Consider the following 18,884-nt stretch of genomic DNA (forward strand, 5'->3'; position numbering starts at 1 on the left):
TCTATTTGGTACTTGATATTTTTATTTCTTAAGGATCAGGAAGTGAACATGATTCTTACCTTATTCCTACTCCAAGGACTTCTGAGAAACTTTATAGACTACCTTGTTCATAATTTCTTGAATTAAGAAGAGCTATCCAAGACATAGCTTTCATCTGGGTTTCCTAAATTACAGATGCAGGGTTATGTTCACTTTCTTTCTAGCCCAATGAATCTCCCATTATAATGTGTTCCATCCTAGAAACCTGAGAATAGAATATTCTCCTGATATCACTGAACAACAATTCATCTAAATCTCAAGCAGCTAGAATGGCTTAAAATATACACAGCACTTTGTAGTTCAGATGAGGGCTTCAGAAACTTTTTGCACAAGAGCTGTGCATAGTTTGCCTTCAACTGTCTGTCTCTATTCTAGCATAACTTTTAATGGGAGCCATGAATTTCAGCTTTGAGTTGGCTTAGCTGAGGTATCATATCACTGACCAGCTCTATACTTCATCCCTGTAAAAAATCCTTTCTTAGACAGCATGATCATATTATGTTATTCTAAAATTACAAATACCTTTTCTGTTTCTAAACACATGTGATTTTCACTTTATTATAGCTGTGATCTTTAAATGATTCTTAACTGGATGTCACTGCTTGATGTGCTAGGAGGCATGTCTATGAAAACCCCAAAGAAACATCCTGATGTAAGTTTTTTTTTTCTCAATCCTTTGAGCTACTTTGCTTTGCTTCTGAGATATTTACAGAGTTTAGATACCTTGTACCTCACCACTGTTTATTATAACAGTTTTAGTGTAGAACAAATCACTACTAGATGATGGTCACCATCATTTATTCTCTAGTACTCCATAATAAAGATAGGTCTATATTACTCTTAAGTTCATCTACACAAAACTACTCATTAATACTGCTACAGCTACCTGAAAACTGTAACATTTTTCTCATTCCTAAGAGATACTTCTTCAGCATCAGGAACACAGAAAGAGGAGTAGTGTTGGACAGAGAGGGATTACGTTGCCACTGCTTAAGAAGTATATGTTACATGTATAAATGAAAGATTTTCAGTCTCCAGAAATAACAATCCAACATCTTTTACAAGCACTAAATTCAGTTGAATAAAAGCTAAAAAGCAGAAAATAGACTAACTTGAATTGCAAATGTAATCACAGATGCTAGACACTAACCTTAACGCTTTCAAGGTGAAATTCACCCATCCCTGCACCATGCTGAGGATCGACTGCAGTGCCTTGAGTAGGCATTGTAGGAATGGCAGCCGTCCGCCCCAGTTGTGCACGAGAAAAAGTTTCTGCAAGCCCCCCTCTCGTTCTGATTCTATTCATAAGCAGGTAGAAAAGCTGCACTCTATTATCATTCCCCCTATGTGGTGGGAAACACAGGATCTTCATAATCATGGAAATGGAGATTTCTCTCTTCTCCTCTCAGGGTAACTCTCAGTCATACAGCCAGTGTGGTTATGGGGCATGAGAAGTTGAGAGTCAAAGCCCTTGTGGCAGGGTTGCATCTTATCTTACAGCAGATATGTTGTGCTCGAAGGATTAAACAGTGATGTTCAAACACTGAAAAACAGAGAACTAAACACTTCTCTTACCCCATGTAAAGCCACTTGTTTCAAGTAATGATCCCCAGTACTGCCTTTCTTGCTATTCCTTCTCTTTCTCTGTTTTACTCATGGTATCTACTTGAGTGGCTCAAGCTGACAGCAGTGCAGCTAAGGATCAAACACTTAAAGCTTTACTTTCAAGCATCAGGCACTAGACATGCTTATTAATATTCACTAGATAATTTCCTACTTTGCTGATAAAAGTTCTGTCAGAAGAGCTTTCTTTGGTAGAAAATAATCCATATGCAGCATACAAGCAAGTAACCGCTATGAATTATTTGAAGGCAACCACATGCAACAACGACCTTGAGAACCAAGTGACTGTGAACATTCAACGTTCAAATAGTGTAATCCTTCTGCTTTTGCAGCCACTGTGTAGTGGATGCTGTTGATCTATGACGTATGAAACAAGATCATCAATCCTTCCCACACAAGCAGGTATATGGGAGTGTATCTACCAGAAAACAACAGCTTCCTCAGGCAGCACTGGCGTCTGAATAAGCTTGGAGAATGCCCTCTGTCAGTAATATTCTTTCCCAAACTGAATCTAGACGCCTTGGTTGGATAAAACACTGTTAAAGAAAAACTGCGACTATTTAGATGTTTATATTGTGTATCATTCTTTGTTGCCTGTTAGCCCTTTATGCCCTAAATGATTAACTTTTACCATCCAAATACCTTTCAGAGATGTATAGTGCTCCTCTCAAAAAAAACCAAAACAACTAAACCCAACCCCCAAAAAACAAAACCCAACAAAACCCAAACAAGTTACTCTGTGAACTTTATTTTCAGCTACTGCCATAATAGGCTTGATACCCAAAAGTAGATTTCTGCCGTTATATTGGCACTATTCAAACAGAGGAGTTGATACAAGCACTGTATGGCACTCTTGCTTGTGTGGGTTCAGCATAGATGTGGTAGGGTTTGGGAAGGTTCTGACTAAATGTTAAACCATTGGCAGTGGATGTTTCCCTCTTTCAAAGATTGAAAAAAAAGGAAAACTCCACTTCTTGGTGGCTGGAAAATAGATCCAAAAGTGCCAAATAAAACATCTGGGAAAAAAAAATGAAAGAAATGATGTCTTTTTTTTCTTCTTTCCCTCCCCTCCCCTGGTTTGTTTTTTTTTTTTAATTATGTAATCAAACATCAAAACCAGCCAATGGACAAGTCACTGAGCAAGAGAACAAGGAGGATAACTGCAGTGCCAAGGGAGAACATGTGAAACTTTGGAACCACACCATGTTGCACGTGTAGTTGCAAATCTCCTACCAACGAGTTCCTGCTCTTGGTGAGTATGTGCATGTTATCATAGCTAAGCAAAGCAAAATCCCTCCATCCACACTGCCAAAGGGTATGTGCTATCTAGCCTGGGGAAGAGGAGACTCAGGGGTGACCTTATTGCTCTCTACAACTACCTGAAGGGGGGTTGTAGACAGGCAGAGGTTGGTCTCTTCTCCCAGGCAGCCAGCACCAGAACAAGAGGACACAGTCTTAGGGTGTGCCAGGGGAGGTTCAGGCTGGAGGTCAGGAGGAAGTTTTACACAGAGAGAGTGATTGCCCTTTGGAATGGACTGCCCGGGGAGGTGGTGGAGTCGCCATTGCTGGAGGTGTTCAGGAGGAGACTTGACAGGGTGCTTGGTTGCATGGTTTTGTTGATTAGGTGGTGTTGGATGATAGGTTGGACGCGATGATCTTGAAGGTCTCTTCCAACCTGGTTTATTCTATTCTATTCTATTCTATTCTAGTCACACCAAGTGGTCCTTCTGCAGTAGAGATGAATTTTTTAACATTTATTAGTTTTAGAAATATATTTAATGATGTAGTGTTGGGAAGGTGCATGTAAAGCTGTAAACAAAGGCAAAGAAACAAAGGATGTTAGAACATCTTTTTACCTAATCCTGTATGTTGTGTTACAGCACACAAAGTGTGCAGGTGTTAAAATGGTGGAAGACATTTAAAGATGATGTTTCTGAAAACTAAAAGTGAAATATGTGGCTTTACTGAGGAAAGCTGCTGAATTCTATTTTGTTATGGCTTTTCTTATCTGAAATAGTACAGCCAGACTAGCATGAGAGAGAGGAATGAACAATACTTAAAAATAAAGTAGTAATTCTAAATAGCTTTATTATTAATGATAATAAATGGGTAACAGAAATTGCTTTTACAAGTTAATGATTACATGGCATGTCTGATATGTTGTGAGAAAACAATTGTACCTAACTGCGTTCTTCAGTCTGTAAGTGGGTTGTACAAGTTTTAATAGCAACCTTTCTACAAAGCTTTTCAAAATCATGTTGAAAACCTGAGGTGTTATCTTAAAAAGGGCAACAGTAATTCATTTTGTATATATCAGAACTGAAAAGCATAGGTCTTAGGAATGCTAAAGGCTAAGAGGAGAGTGCATTTTTGCTAACAGGACTACAATCTTTTTTGTAATATATTGTTCTCAACACAAGATGGTTTGGATCATAAACCACCCAAGAACATAGTTATTGTCTTCATTACAAACTACTGAAGAGCAGTGAGCCCATTCTCAAGTTGAAAATAAACTTGGGAGGGGAAAAAAGGCAACTAAAAGGTCTCTTGTGTATCTCTGTGTATCTTTGATGTGTTCTGCCGTGCTGCTACATGCCTGGCAGCACACCAGTGCCTCACCCTTCCAGGCACTCTAAGAGCCCTACAACACAAAGCCACCTTCTACAAACAAAATTTCTGACAGTTCAGATGAAGGCAGTATTTAGGGAGTTATCAACAAGTTATTAAAAAAACCCAAAACTTTTCATCCACATTCATAGAAGACTAGCAACCTGTTTTGTCCACAAAACCAGGCAGTTTAGAGTAGGATTTGAAGGACTGCAACAAATATTTTCTGAAAATCTGTGGGAAAAGTCTTTTGAAAGTAAAGGAACAATGTGAATATTCACAACTGAAAATAGAAGTTATTAATGGTGGGTTTATGAGTGACAGGGAGAGAGAGATCATTGAAACACACCAGACTGGTTATGGTCCCTGAAGGATGCTGAAAGTATATCAAACAAACCGCTAATAGAATATGGAAGAAGATAATCAGTGGAGAGAGATACAAAAAAAGTAGATGATCAAAACAATCAATGCTCTTTGAAGCAACATCCTAGAGAGATCACAGTGAAATAAGTCAACTTGTCAAATTCAGGAAAATTAACATGATAATAATCAAGTTGTTAGGTAAGAGTTTAGTATGAAGAAAAGTTCCATTATGTGGAAACTGCCTGCGAAACTTAGTCATAGTCTGGAAACCCAAATGACATGTCTGTGTCAACAAGGAAATGATATTCACAGAAGTGTTGCTGATGTTCACATGATTGATAACAGATACCATAAAAAGGGCTCATGAGGGAAACAGGAGTACAATCTCTCTCTGAAACACAGTAAGCTGAAGGATAAATAATCTTCAGCTGGAGATGTCAGGGAGAGACTAATACCATTTGGACAGAAGAAAAATAGATCGTTCCTTTATTTGTGTTTGCAAATAAAATTACCCCAAGAGGAAAAAAGAATGGAAAGATGAAAACAGATACATCAACGAGAGCGCCAGAGAAAGCTGAAAGGGACATGAAAGGGAATTGCCTTTGTCTCCAAAGGATCTATTAAGACTGGGTTTGGGTGTAGCAGAGAACCAGGAGAAGAAAGATTTGAGGAAAAAAGGAAGCATAGACACTTGTGCTGAAAGTGATGGAGGAGCAAACTTGGCTGGGAAGGAGTTAAAGGTGACTTTACCAAAACTTAGCCATAGGAAGTGAAGGCACTGAACAGAGCGAGCCAAGGACAGTCTGAGTAAAGTTGCTTCAGAGCACATATGTGAATCAGCTTAACTATAAAAAAAAGGAATATGGGATGCTGGATAGAGATACTGCTAGAGAGTGAACTGGGATAATGGTAAGAGGTGTTTTTAAAGACTGGTGTTTGCATCTTTGTGTGTGAAGCAAGCAATAAAGGAGAGAGCAAAATTTAAGGGAGAAGTGAGCACAAGGAGTGTGGGAGAAATTTAGATTACTGAGGGGAAGTGATAAAATAAAGAGGATAAAAGAAACTTCAGAATCTGCACCTACCAAGAATGGGAACAGAGCTCTGAGAGGGAAGAATTTCATATCAGACTTTGCATGTAACATTATTGGCACTCAGTTTCAAAGCTTCTGTATCAAGAACAGATAAAAGCGATATACAGAAGTCTGCTATAGCAATAGCAATTGCTACAAAAAGGACTGCCAGGAAGTAAAATTAACAGCAGCACCTGAACTGCAGAATAAATTATATATTGAAGTGTTTGAGAATTCTTTTTAGGCAGAGCTTTTCCTTGAGGAGAGCAGTATTCTATAGTTCCTTACAGAGAAAACTGCTATAGTTTCTCTACCACTGTTCCCAGGTACTCTGCTCTTCTACATCATAAGGATTATGACCGTTGTTACCATTCCTGTTGTTTGCATGTCTTTTTTTAAGCTCCTACTGACCTTAATCAGGTTGATTTTCTTCTCGTGGAACAGACTAAATGCAACAGACCTCTACCAAAGAGGTAGCTGAGAAGCAAAGGAAAGCAAATGAGCACAGCAAAACAAAGTCTAATGCATATGGAACCCTTAAGTACCAGAAGCAGAGACTACTCTCTTTGGTTTGCCTATCCATTATCAGGTTTCAACTTACTGGGAACATCTTGAGGTAGCAGCTGAACGAACGAAGGTAAGGCCTTCTTTGTGGCTCCACGTTTTTCCTTGGAACTCTCTCTTATACAATGGGAGGCACCAGAGAAAAAAAACCACAGAGGTGTCAGGTCAAGAAAAGGCAGAGAATGATTCTCTTACTGCTGAACAGAAGGGAGACGGGTGCTGAGATATCTGTGTGCTTGTTTTAATCTTCTATCACTCAGCAGTGCCAGAGTTCCAGAATGCTTCAAAGAGAGGGCCTCAATGCTTTGTCTGGATGAAGTGCGCAGGATCTAGGCATATCAAGCAGTACCAGAGGAGTAAGGTTTGGGTTAGACCTTGCAGACAGACTCCAGTATGGCATAAAAGGGGACAAAGTCCAAGGGCATCAGCATAACTCACATTATTGTCCTATGAACTGCCATCCTGAGTTGCTTAAATTATATCAGCAATTAATAGAGCTCATTTCTACTTAAGACTGAGTCTTGGAGATGTCAAGAATTTTTTTAGTTGAACTTGGCGTCAAATTTTTGCATTCATATTTTGTCATAAATTCTCATCTGAGGACAAAGGGCAAATTGTAAAAGCAGAATCACTTTCTGTCCTTCCAGTGTTCTAATATAGTCAGCCTTATTGCATAGAAAAACTTAGAAGTTGCAAGACAATGTACTCTAGTTTGATTAATTACTTTGTTTCCCCTGTGAATTACAGCAAGTCCCAGGTGCCCTGTCTCTATTCCTTTCAGTAATGGCTGTAAAACACTGTTTGCAGCTGTGTTCACCAGTCCCCATTCTTACAAACAAAGATGACCAGCCAGTCGTGTCATATATCATTGTTTATCCAGATCAGCACTTCTCCATCACTAGCATAGGACTCCTGAGGTGAATGTAGTAAAACAGAGATGATAAATATAGCCTTTGAGAATGAAATTTTGAATACACCCACAAGTAGAAATACAAATTTGTGTACACCATCACATCAGTCTTTTGAAACAGGGAAAAAAACCAGCACCTTCATAGGTGCACAATCATAGACTCTTAGGCTTAGTTGTTCATCATGTAATACTGACCATATTTTCTTCTTAGATGTACTGCACAAAGAAGCTTATGTCATATTACCTGAGCCCAAAACACTGACAGTATCCCCATTCTGCCTAAAATAACCTCTTCATTTAGGTGAAGCCTTTTTCATAAGGCACGCAAAGAACTTCGGGAGCAATGTTAGGAGTCAGATTGCTGAGCATTTATTGAAAGGATTGCAATCTAATGTAAAAAGCGGAGCGAAAGTAATTCCAAGGGAAAAGATGATGAAAAGCTCTTCCTTTTTATAGACTTCATTTTGCCACAAAAACTTCTTCAAATGTAAGGGAAATGTCTTTTGTCCAGACTTGGAAGTTTTCTTTCTGCTAAATGTGAAATCATTCACAAAGGATTCCCACTGAAACCAACAAAGAGCAGTGATTAATGGCTCATGCTGTACCTAGAAGTTGGGTTCCTCGGGGTCCATCTTGGGACTTGCCTTGTGCAATAGTGCTGTCAATGACGTGGAGATGAAGTAAACTGCGCCCTCACTGTCAGGCCCCATACTAAGAGTTCATCTGCCTACGCTTAAGATCAGCACTGACAAGGTGGAGCCATGTAACCTTATGGGAAGAGCTATGGAAACACAGCCATGAGAAGCCTTCCTGGATCTGTTCCCCCTACACTCTTCAAAAGCAAAAAGCATTAAATACAAGATTATGGCACAGAGCTTAAAATGTCAGATCATATATTTACCTTTTTCTAAGGAGTAAAATACTGCAACAAAAAAAGTCAAAATTAAAAGCTTGCTAAATTGACAAAAAGTCATAATGTCAGTGGAGTTTATCACAGGATATGTCATAGTAGAAAAAAAATGAGGAGGGAGAGACTAGCCTGGTTTGACATGTTTGAATGCATAGCATGTCTTCTGGGATATTATACAAAGTACAAATACTGTATGATTGAGATGTACTGGGGATCATGCTCTCAAGATTAACAAGAAGGTCTAAGGCAGATAAAGAACTCGACAGTATGGCACAGTTCCGCAGTGTTAAAGAGATGGAAGGATTATTAGGATGGATTAACTCAGCAATTACAACTGCGAGAGAAAGTACCAAGGCACTTCACATACTCACAGAGCCCTGTGTTCAAACAAAGAAGCAGCACTGGAACGTGGAAACCTTTCAGCCCGCATTCTGTCATCTCTGTACAGATCTGGTACTTGGAAGTTACTCTCAATATTTGCAAACACCAAACTATTTTAGCAGCATTGGAAAAAAACACCAAACCATCACCACCCACCCAACCAAAAAACCCAAATCCCATCGAGTTTAGATACCATTTGGAACAGAAAGTGTTTCAGAAATTGGTACATTTAATACTAACAGAAGTGATAGGAATCAAACTCCTCCTCAGTGACATTACAGTACAGATACAGAGCAGAGAAGAAAATGACAAAAGCCTGCTGAAACATGAACACAATCTGAATGTTTTCATGCAAAATGTCAATCACTGTGTACCAAACAAGTTACTCTGGTCATATCTTCAGAAAAAAAGACATGACATTTGATTGGAAAAAACCCTGAACAAGGTATTAGTTACAAACAGTCCTTTTTGAATCTCATTAGATTCTCTTATCGCTATCCCTTCAGTTTGTCCAAGTCTCACTGGCCACACAGCCTTCAGGTATATCAGCCAAGCCTCACAGTTTGGTATCATCAGTAAACTTGCTGAGCAGACACTCTGTCCTCTCATCAGTGTCAGTGATGAAGGTGTTGAACAGGTTTGGGCCCAGCACTGATCCCTGGGGGTCCCCACTAGTTACAGCTCTCCAGCTGGACTTGGCGCCATTGACCACCACTCTTTGCGCTCTGTTTTGGAACCAGTTCCTAATCCATCTCACTGTCTGCTCTTCTATCCCACACTTCTTGAGCTTGCTCCTAAGAATGTTATGGGCGACAGTGTCAAAAGCCTTACTAAGGTCAAGGTAGACTACATCCACTGGTCTCCCTGCATCTACTCAGAATGCTATCAGATTAGTCAAGCATGATTTCCCCTGGGTAAATCCATGCTGACTACTCCTGGTCATTTTTTCTTCCAAGTGCCTAGAGATGAGCTCCAGAATGAGCTGCTCCATCATTTTTGCAGGGATGGAGGTGAGAATCACTGGTCTGTAGTTTCCTGGAACCTCTTTCTTGCCCTTTTTGAAGGCTGGAGTGACACTGGATTTTTTCCAGTCCTCAGACACCTCTGGGTTCCTTTTTGCCATGCTCAAACTGAAAATACCACTCAACATGTAGCATGTACAGGAATTCTGATAGATTAAATTACACAAATGGTCAGGTAGTAATCCTGCCACTGAAAATCCCTTTGCTGTAGTGGACAAGGTGTAATTTGTACATGCAAAATTGTAGATATACAAATAAAAGTCCTAACCTAAGGGTAATTTTATGTTCCACTGTTGTGCTCAAGGGCAGCCTCATCATTTGGTCATGTTTCTCTGTAAAAAAAATGAAATAAATGAATACAAAACAATACATCTCAAACCCATCACATTATTATCACTATTTAGCAGACAAAAAGTCTGTGCTGCAAGCAGGTAGCTTTTCTTAGTGACCTTTTTCACTCTGTTCCACTTCATGAGCTGTGCATTAGTTCCATAATAAAATAGGCTTTTAAGGGGCAAAGTGTAAGGATTTAGATGCGGTAGATAAGCTCACTTGGGTTTTTTCTACAAATTCCTCAGTGGTTTTACTAAAAGTTCTGCAAATGCTGTAAGGGCAAAGGATTGCTGATAGTTAATCCTTTTTCTGATTAACATAATCCCTTGTGATTTTTGTTTCTGTGTAACTACAATTGCCTCATGTTATTGCACTAGCAACATCTATCAGCACTTACTTTGTATGAGACGATTAAGAGCGCCAACCAAGGTCCTCATCGATCTCCACACATCCCAAGTCACATTTGTCCATGTATTGAAGGGCTATTTTTTTTTTCCTAACAGTCTTCTGCATGCAAAATTCAGGCTGATTACCAAGATCATACAGAGGCACACTTTACAAGCATGAATACTCATTTTCAGAACAAGGCTGATGAAAATATTTCTGAGGTTATATGTCATAGGGATCTGTAGACCCTTTCTGATCTCAGTCCACAACAAAGCTCCCGTGAGTGTAAACAGGAGTACACAAACATCTTTTGTGTTCTGAAAATAAACAGAACATACCAATCTTCAGAAGGTTTAAAATCTCTAGGCTGTAATCATCTTCCACTGTGATGTACTGATGAAAACCTGGTTTTCTGATTAAAGAACATAACTCTAATTTAAAAGGACATATTACTTTGTTTGTACATTGCATGCTGTAAGGTGTGCCTCAGAAATGTTTATCAAACAACACGTCATAGAATTTGAAACCAATTCTTCATGCGTGTGGAAAATCTGCCTCATTTCCAGTCTTTCAAGTGAACCCTAAGGGACTATTCACACACATACCCTAATGCTGATTATTTTATCAGCCACAGGAGCAAAAAGTGTTTTATCACAAAGACACCAATTAACGCAAAAACAAAAAGCCCTTCACTTTTATGTCTGATGTTGAAAGAAACTCAGTTACAAAATAATTAATGAGAAATGTAGCTTCTGTAATAACACATTGTGAATGTACGCTCCCTGATGCTTTGTAAGAAAAAGTGCTCCATTAGGATTCGAAAGGAAATATATATTTTGGGGTTTCTGCCACTAAGTATTGTATGCATATCATTATTCTTTCGTGTGCAATGCACAGCTGCAGAGCGTTATATGAGACACAACCTACAGAGTAAATGATATTGCAAGTCACGTGAGGAGTGGTTAATAAAAACAGCTCTTTTAACACTGCACCAATTATTCAAAATTTTATCCTAGAAACCCGTGCTAACATTTTATTATTTGTCTCTCAGCCTCAATTTTTATCTTAAAAGAAAAAAGAGGGAGAGAAAAATCTTTACAAGTTCCTGAAAAGTCGGTGTAGTTTCTGGTTTATTGACTGCTGATTTGTAAGGGCTGCCTACATTGCCCTCACTTCAGATTTTTCTGGAGTGTGATCTGCCCTGAAACTGTAAGCTCAAGAATGGGAAACTGATGCAAACTGAAAAGTAGATTGATATCGGTGTAGCTCAGGCAAATGACCGACCTATAAGTTTGCCAAGAGCATGCTGTGGCATGCTGCTTGGTTTCTAGGGGGAGTATTCACTATGTATTTCTGTTTTTAATTTTGCCTGGGTTCTGACCAGGCCAAAGACTCCTTGTACCTGAGTCTGCCCATTCCAGTCTTACTCCAAAGGGCTAGTCCCTGTTTGTAGGGCCTTCAGTTGCTTTCTGACTTCACATGAATGGGAGAATTGCTGAGGTGGTACCTGGTTTCTGTGGTCTAAGCCAGACCATAAAAAGAAAGGGAGCATTGAAAAATTATTTCCCACCTGTAAGCAGAATTGAATATTCAATATCAGCATTGAAATACTACTGTATCTTATTCATTTATTTCCAAGTTGCCTTTTATTTCATGTCAGCTGTCAAGGAAAAACTTTCTTGTACTCTGTGCAATCTTTTGCCTTGAGAGTTCAAGTGAATAACAGAAAGATACTCTATAAATCTGTCACTAACATAAGTAAAGTAACTGTGGTCGGTACTGGTTTTGTGTGTTTTGTTTCCTATAGCTTTTTACTCTTGTAGACTGAAAAGTTCAGTCTTTACTCTGCCTTCAGATTCTGAAAGGAATCCTGGATCCCTTATAGCTTGAGTTAAAAGACTTTATTTTGTGGGTTTCATTTAGAATGTTACGTTTTGCAGACAGTAAAAAGCTCATAAAAGTCTGTTGTGGTCTAGCCACAAGAGGACAAAAAGCCACAGTGGTATCAGTGTGGCTTACAGTGGATTTGAGGTTTAGTTAGAGGACTTGTGATTATAGTTTTTGAAGAGTAATTACTTGAACTAGCCTATTTGATTATACTGATGAATTTGTGCTTTGATATCGTGGATGTTAATATCCTTTAGCTCTCTGTGGAAGTGACCTAAAATAGCTCTGGTCCCTTTTAATGACTGTGACTTCATAAAGTTATTGTGTTCCCTGGAAATTACAACTATCAACCTCAAAGAATCAGCTTTGCAAAGCGTGCTTTTTTTTCCTGCAACCCATCATGGGCTTCAGTGCTGAGCAGGTGAGACTAGGCATAGCTATCACAGGTTTTAGACAAATGAGTAATGCCTGATAGGATTCGTCTTTCCTGCAGTTAACAAAAGGGTACAAGAGAAAATGGAAAAGAAAATATAAAAACAAAACCCTAAATTATATTCTGTGCATGGAGAAAGTTGATTTGCTTCCATTGTCAAAGCATTATCACAGTTGCAGGCTCTGATATTTGGACTGAGATAAAATAACAAAATGCAGAGCCTATTTAGGTAACTTAAAGGGATTTTAATTTTCATATTCAGTCGCCAGTAGTAGAGACCAAAATTCTATCCAGATGTTTTTTTGTAAGAAGGTTAATCCTACACTTTTATTCCAGTGGGATTTTAAAATCACATCTTTCTTCACTCTGGGCAAAGCATCATCTTCTACATATCCTTTAAATGCCTGCCTGTTTGGTAAAAAGTTCTTTATCTTAGTTGACTCGGTGCCGAACTTCTGTCCTCACTACAAAAGTGGATGTACTGCTAGCATGTAAATACTCTTCCACACTATCAGTGGAGACAATTCAAGTGCACTCCAGCAGGTCATGCAGATTTTCCTCTCTGGGTCACAAAAGCCTGATGGAGAGTAGCTTGCATAAACTATACAGAGTGTGTCAGAGCTGCAGGAGAATGTTAACAAAAGGTTGCAAGAATTCTGAGGTACTACTATACCAAAGCTTGCCACTGACTTATGAATCGCCTTAGCAGATGATGAAATGGAAGAAATGGTTCATAACAATACAAATTTGGGAAAAAAAAAACATCTTTGCACTGTGACTGGCAGGTTATCCCCTGGAATGTGCTGTGAACCTTCCTTTAAGTAGTATCCACTTAAAGATGATGCCTTAAGGCTATCATTGCTTATTGAATATTACTTAGACTTATGTGGTCTGGAAATTCAAGCTGGAATTCTTACAAAAGATCAATTTCTCTGTGAGGACTATTCTGGTTTTCCTTTGCTAGGAAAGCAATACCACTTGCAGGATTTTTGTAGTGCCTTCTCTTGTTGCCTTCATAATAGTGATGCAGTAGTAAGTGATATTTGCTTTGGTTTGTTACGGACATTCAGAAAGGTCAAATAGCCTTTTAAATTCATAGCTTTTAAAGTCATGTTTAATCTTTATATAATGGAATCAGTGACAAATTCCAAATACAATGTTACAGATTCTAAAGTGAAGGACTTCAAGATTTACTGAAAAAAATTCCACATTGTTCTGCCCCAATACGCATGCTGCTTGTTTTCATTGAGAGGTCAGATACTAAAGAGAGGTGACATGGAAAGAGATTGGTAATAATCACAGCTTCTTACTTGTTTAACTGAGAACTGTTAATCAGACTAGAACAAAGTAACTTATAAAAGTTATTAGCATATAAAGGGCACATTTGTAAACTGAATAACTTTTTCATGCTATTGACAATGACTTTTGTCATCATATTTTAGTTTTTTTACTAGCTCTGTTCAAATATACACACACACATCTATTTAGAAACAAATCCACACCACAAACCAGACGTGTATCTAAAACTGTACATTGGTCTTGCAAGTCTGCCTGTGCTGAACCAATCAATCTGAAGCACCAAGAGAAATTGTTACAAGCTCATGTGAATGGTTGTCCTCTCTAGCTTCCAGGAAGGTTTGCTGATCCTTTCAGCTGAGAGGAGATGTGCCATGTTTGTGTGTATTGTGGAAGCGTAAGGATTTGCTGATCAGAACCTGCACAGGAGACAGTGAATGCAATATTGCTTTGCATTCCCTGTATGTCTAAGCTGGAAATTATTGGGATTTTCTTAAGTTAGGGAAGGTTTTCTTGCTGTAACAGATAGCAAAACAACTGCCTTGTTCTTAAATCGGTTCCAGACATTTGTGTATATAAGAGCTTGAAATTGTCTTAACTTGGTTCTGGGTATTGGTTAGCAAGTTCTCGGTGTCCATTAGGCCATTTGGAAGAACTCTCTTTCAAATACTAGACAAGGCAATAGGGATGGTCAGAGCTGTGATGCAGCTGGTATGTGAGGAAAGACTAAACAGTTTAGGAGTTCTGTGTTTGGAACAGATGTTTTTAAGAAGCACTGTGATGGAAGTGTGTAAGAATACAAATGTCGCAGTGATGATGACTAGGAAGACAGAAGTAGCTGATTTTTATCATTTTAGAAAATAAGTCTGTGAAACTGCACAATGATGGTCAGTCAGGATCCTCTGTCTCATTCAGACTGGCACTGTGGGCAGCAAATGTTTAGGGTCTCTGGGACATTAAAAGACTTAGAGGCTCAGTATAAACACAACCCATACTGTGTTTGTAGGGGCATGTAGCTGTGATACAAAATATTTTTTAATATTCTGGCTGATAGAGTCACAAAACAAAGTCAGAGACTCCAAGTCAGTGTTTCTTCTGGGGACTTCTTCATCTTTTTCTGTCTGTGTAGCCCTGAAATAAAAATCTGATCATCTTTCATGCCCCCCACAAATTCCTGATTTAGTGACTTCTTCTTTTTCTCCATTAGTAATTCAAGCTGCAGGATAGGGTAAGTTTCAAAATGGGAAAAAACTCAATTAGGGAAAAAAATAAATCTTTATTCATGATTTGCTAGATAACGAAAGTTAATTTTTGCCTTAAATTTCCCCAGCAAAATCTCACTCGCCTTGTATGGTTTACATGGGTGAGACTTGAAGGCATCATTTGGCACATAATTGGACTGTGTGTTTGGGAACACATTTCCTGTAATGCACTTAACATGCTTTAAATTTAGTTTCACTGAAACACCTTTGGGACTTTCTGAAGAATAACAGGGATGTCTGAAAGCAGATTTGTTAATTTCTGTGTGCAACTGAGGTGGAATTAAATGGCAAAGCAATTTAAAACTGCTTGCTATTGTAAAGAGTAAAGTTTTCTTTTCAGTTTGAAGTATTTGGATATGCATGCATTTGTTCTCAGCAGTGCAGTAGAGCTTTAATCACTTTGAATAAAAATACCTGCAATCAAAGTTTGGTTTCAGTGCAGCTGGGTTAGAACACAGTGAAAAGAGCATGTTTAGAAATCTCTACCTGATTCCATATAAGCTTTTTTCCCTTTTAAATGCCAGCTTTTCTTCATGCTTTCGAGCACGAAGCTCTCAGGGCTTTTTGTTGGTGTTGGCTTGTGTAGCATAGAGGTACCCTTGTACTGCAACAGGATTACTCAGTGAACTGAACTGTGTGGTAGGACGTACAATAGTCCTATGATAATTATTTAACATCTCTATTGCACTATTGATTAGGAGTTAACTAGGTCAGGCCCTATTGTACTAGGCACTGTGGAAGCACATAAAACGTGACAGCTCTTGCTTCAAAGAGCTTATAGTCTAAAAGACAGCATATACCAACTGGATAATGAAGGTAAGGAATGGAGAAAACACAGACTAAGTGACTGTGTGAAATTCTTTGCCCTTTCAAGATCTTTTTTTTTTAATTAAAAAAAAATCACTTATGTTTTCTAAGGGTAGAGAGCACCATTTTGTTGTCTGACCTCATATTTAAACCATAGAGTAGATTTTTTCTCTATAATGCATAGAATAGAATAAAATCAACCAGGTTGGAAAAGACTTCAGAGATTATGAAGTCTAACCTAATACCTTATGACTAATTAAACCATGGCTTCAAGTGCCACGTCCAGTTCCAGCATTAAGCCAATGCCATCTGTCCCTGCAAACATAGAATCATAGAATCAATAAGGTTGGAAAAGATCATGAAGTCCAACCTGTCACCACAGACCTCATGACTACTAAACCATGGCACCAAGTGCCATGTCCGGTCCCCCCTTGAACACCTCCAGGGATGGTGACTCCACCACCTCCCTGGGCAGCACGTTCCAATGGCTAACAACTCTCTCTGTGACATGTTTCATTATTTACAGAAAAAAAGAAAACCAACAAATTATTTTAAAAAACCCATCAAAATGACGTCAATTTCTCCCTGACACAAGAGAGCTTATCACAGCCACTTTGTTGTGTAGGCTTTTCTGTCTCAAATGTTCATTCTTTTTGTAACAGCAAGTCAGGTAGAGATATGACCTACACAAGGCTACTAATGAATGATGTGGTAACTTGAAGTGCTGGCATACAATGAGTTATGAATGTTGATACTTCTGTTTTCCATGTAGGATCTTGCCATTGGAACGGGCTGCCCAGGGAGGTGGCGGAGTCACCATCCCTGGAGGTGTTCAAGAGGGGACTGGATGCGGCACTTGGTGCCATGGTTTAGTCATGAGGTCTGTGGTGACAGTTTGGACTTGATCTTTGAGGTCTCTTCCAACCTTGGTGATTCTGTGATTAATGTTTATTTTTTTACTAAAACAATCAATTACAGAAGAAAGCAAAATTATGGAAGTTTTCATTTTGTGCAGTTGTTTTGGTTTTGAGATAGTTCAGCTTAAGTAACTCCTTTTCTCTTGATTTTTTTTAATGTTTGCTATGGAAAAATATGCACTAGGTAGATCTAAATAAACAGAGAATGATGTGCTGGACGGATGGGGGGAAGTAAATGTGTCATAGTGGTGCAGTTAGACCTGATTTAGTCCCAAGGATATAAGAAAGGGAAATATATATTCCATAGTGCTCATTACAGAAGCAATAATCTTGTAGCAGTGGAATTTGGGATAGGCTAGCTGATCATTTTCTGTTCCCTCTGAACCCAGAAAAGTAACACCCTGATGAATGTTGTAGTTTGCAGGCCATATGCGATTCTGCTCCTTTGCCAACTTGTTTTTGAGTTTTACTGCCTATTTTTCCCTTGACAGCGTTTTTGAATCCTTGCAAAAAAACTAAAAGAAAACTGTGGGTTTAGACAAATTTCAACATGTTTAACTATCAGAAAATGTCTGTCACAGAAAACTGACAGAAAACTTTTGGAATGTTTATCTTAAGAAACAGGATTTTGTTAGATAAGCTTGGGAGGGTTTTATTTTGCATTTAATTTGCATTCTTGCTCTCTTATTTAGGACTAAGGGAAATTTCCAAGCTGTATGAGTTCCTTCAGCTGCAAGAAATGTTGATATTTGATCAGGCCTAGGAATATTAACAAATATAAAGTGACAACCAGGGTGCAAATGGAAAACAACAAAAGTTCTCTTGATTTCCCCCCCCCCCCAATTGCTTTTATTTATTTCACTCTATGATATTCTGTGGGAACATGTAATATATGGACTCTTTTGAAAATACTTTGTGAAGAAACACTCCTCTGTTCATGGAGAAACACTGATCCAATACAGCTGTAACTGTATTTCATATTTTTCTTCTGTGAAATGAAATTTACAATAGAGAGGAAAATTCTGTCAAAAGGTTATTAACATAGACGACAAGGGAGTGTGGGAGGTGGGTGAAAATGTAAAAAGAATAAAACTGTAGGGAGAACATTAGAGTTGGGTAGGTATTTTGTTACAGAAGCAAACAAATTGTTGTTCTTCCTCCTACCCTAAGATAAAGTAACTACTTCTGTGAAGAAGCAGATCTGTTCTGTTGGGGTTTTTATTCAGTTGGGTCCTCTGAATTTTAATTTTTTGACTTGATAAAGCTTGCATCATTTTTTAATCCTTTTGTGTAGGCTCTCATGGAAAAAAAAAGAAAGGTTTTCTTTTATAAATATTTACAAAGCACTTTTATAGCTGTGGAAACATGTTTCTGATAGAGGGGTTTATATAACCCTCTTAGAGTTTTTCTACTCCCTTTGGGAGCTCATGCCACTGTGCGCTTTCTTGAAAGCAAGTTTCTTTCTTGCATCAGTTTTAACTCAGCTGACTGTCCCCTTCACTTGCTTCTGTTTTTCTCTTATGGTAATATGGTCACATAATGTTTATCTTAACTAAGATAATCAATTAATAATAGTAATGTTGCCTGAAATTCCAGCACCTTCAAGAAAGTCTGCCTCAAGTGGCCAGGAGGTGCTGCTGGGATGAGTTTTCATTCTCCATCCCACCTCTCTCACTTCACCTGCAAATACTCCTCCAAATTAAGTTAATGTAAGGTAATGTAAGCTTTCTGACTCTCTCAGAAATTCAGTCCTGAAACAGTCAAAGCAGTAGTACTTAGATAAGGGTATACAATAGGTTACAAAATCTGAGTCCATAAATCTATGATGCAATTGCTTATGACGTTAGCAGTTGAAGAAGGTTCCTTCCTTGTGATCCTGTAAAGGAAAAGCTTAAGGAAATCTCAAGCATTCACTTGCTTTTAGTTATATGAAACAGTTTCATTACATTCAGCTGGTGAATATGGGCTTGTGTAATCAAGAGAGATGAATAAGAAGGGGCTGGCTTGCAAAATGCTGTCTCAATGAGAGTTAGCAGAAGTCCTGCCAATCCTGTTATTGCTTGTAATTTTTAC

The 18,884-nt window shown here is 38.5% G+C and overlaps 1 long non-coding RNA gene across 1 annotated transcript; it reads left to right on the top strand.

The window, feature by feature from the left end:
* Positions 1-635: 635 nt before the first annotated feature.
* Positions 636-6,196, top strand: LOC137456275 (uncharacterized). Its single transcript, XR_010991007.1, has 3 exons — positions 636-691; positions 2,783-2,914; positions 6,147-6,196. It is a non-coding gene; the product is annotated as an uncharacterized lncRNA (long non-coding RNA).
* Positions 6,197-18,884: the final 12,688 nt, after the last annotated feature.

The sequence above is a fragment of the Melanerpes formicivorus genome, unplaced genomic scaffold (assembly GCF_026170545.1).
Source record: "Melanerpes formicivorus ecotype bairdi unplaced genomic scaffold, bMelFor1.0.p_v2 SCAF_120, whole genome shotgun sequence".
NCBI lineage: Eukaryota > Metazoa > Chordata > Aves > Piciformes > Picidae > Melanerpes > Melanerpes formicivorus.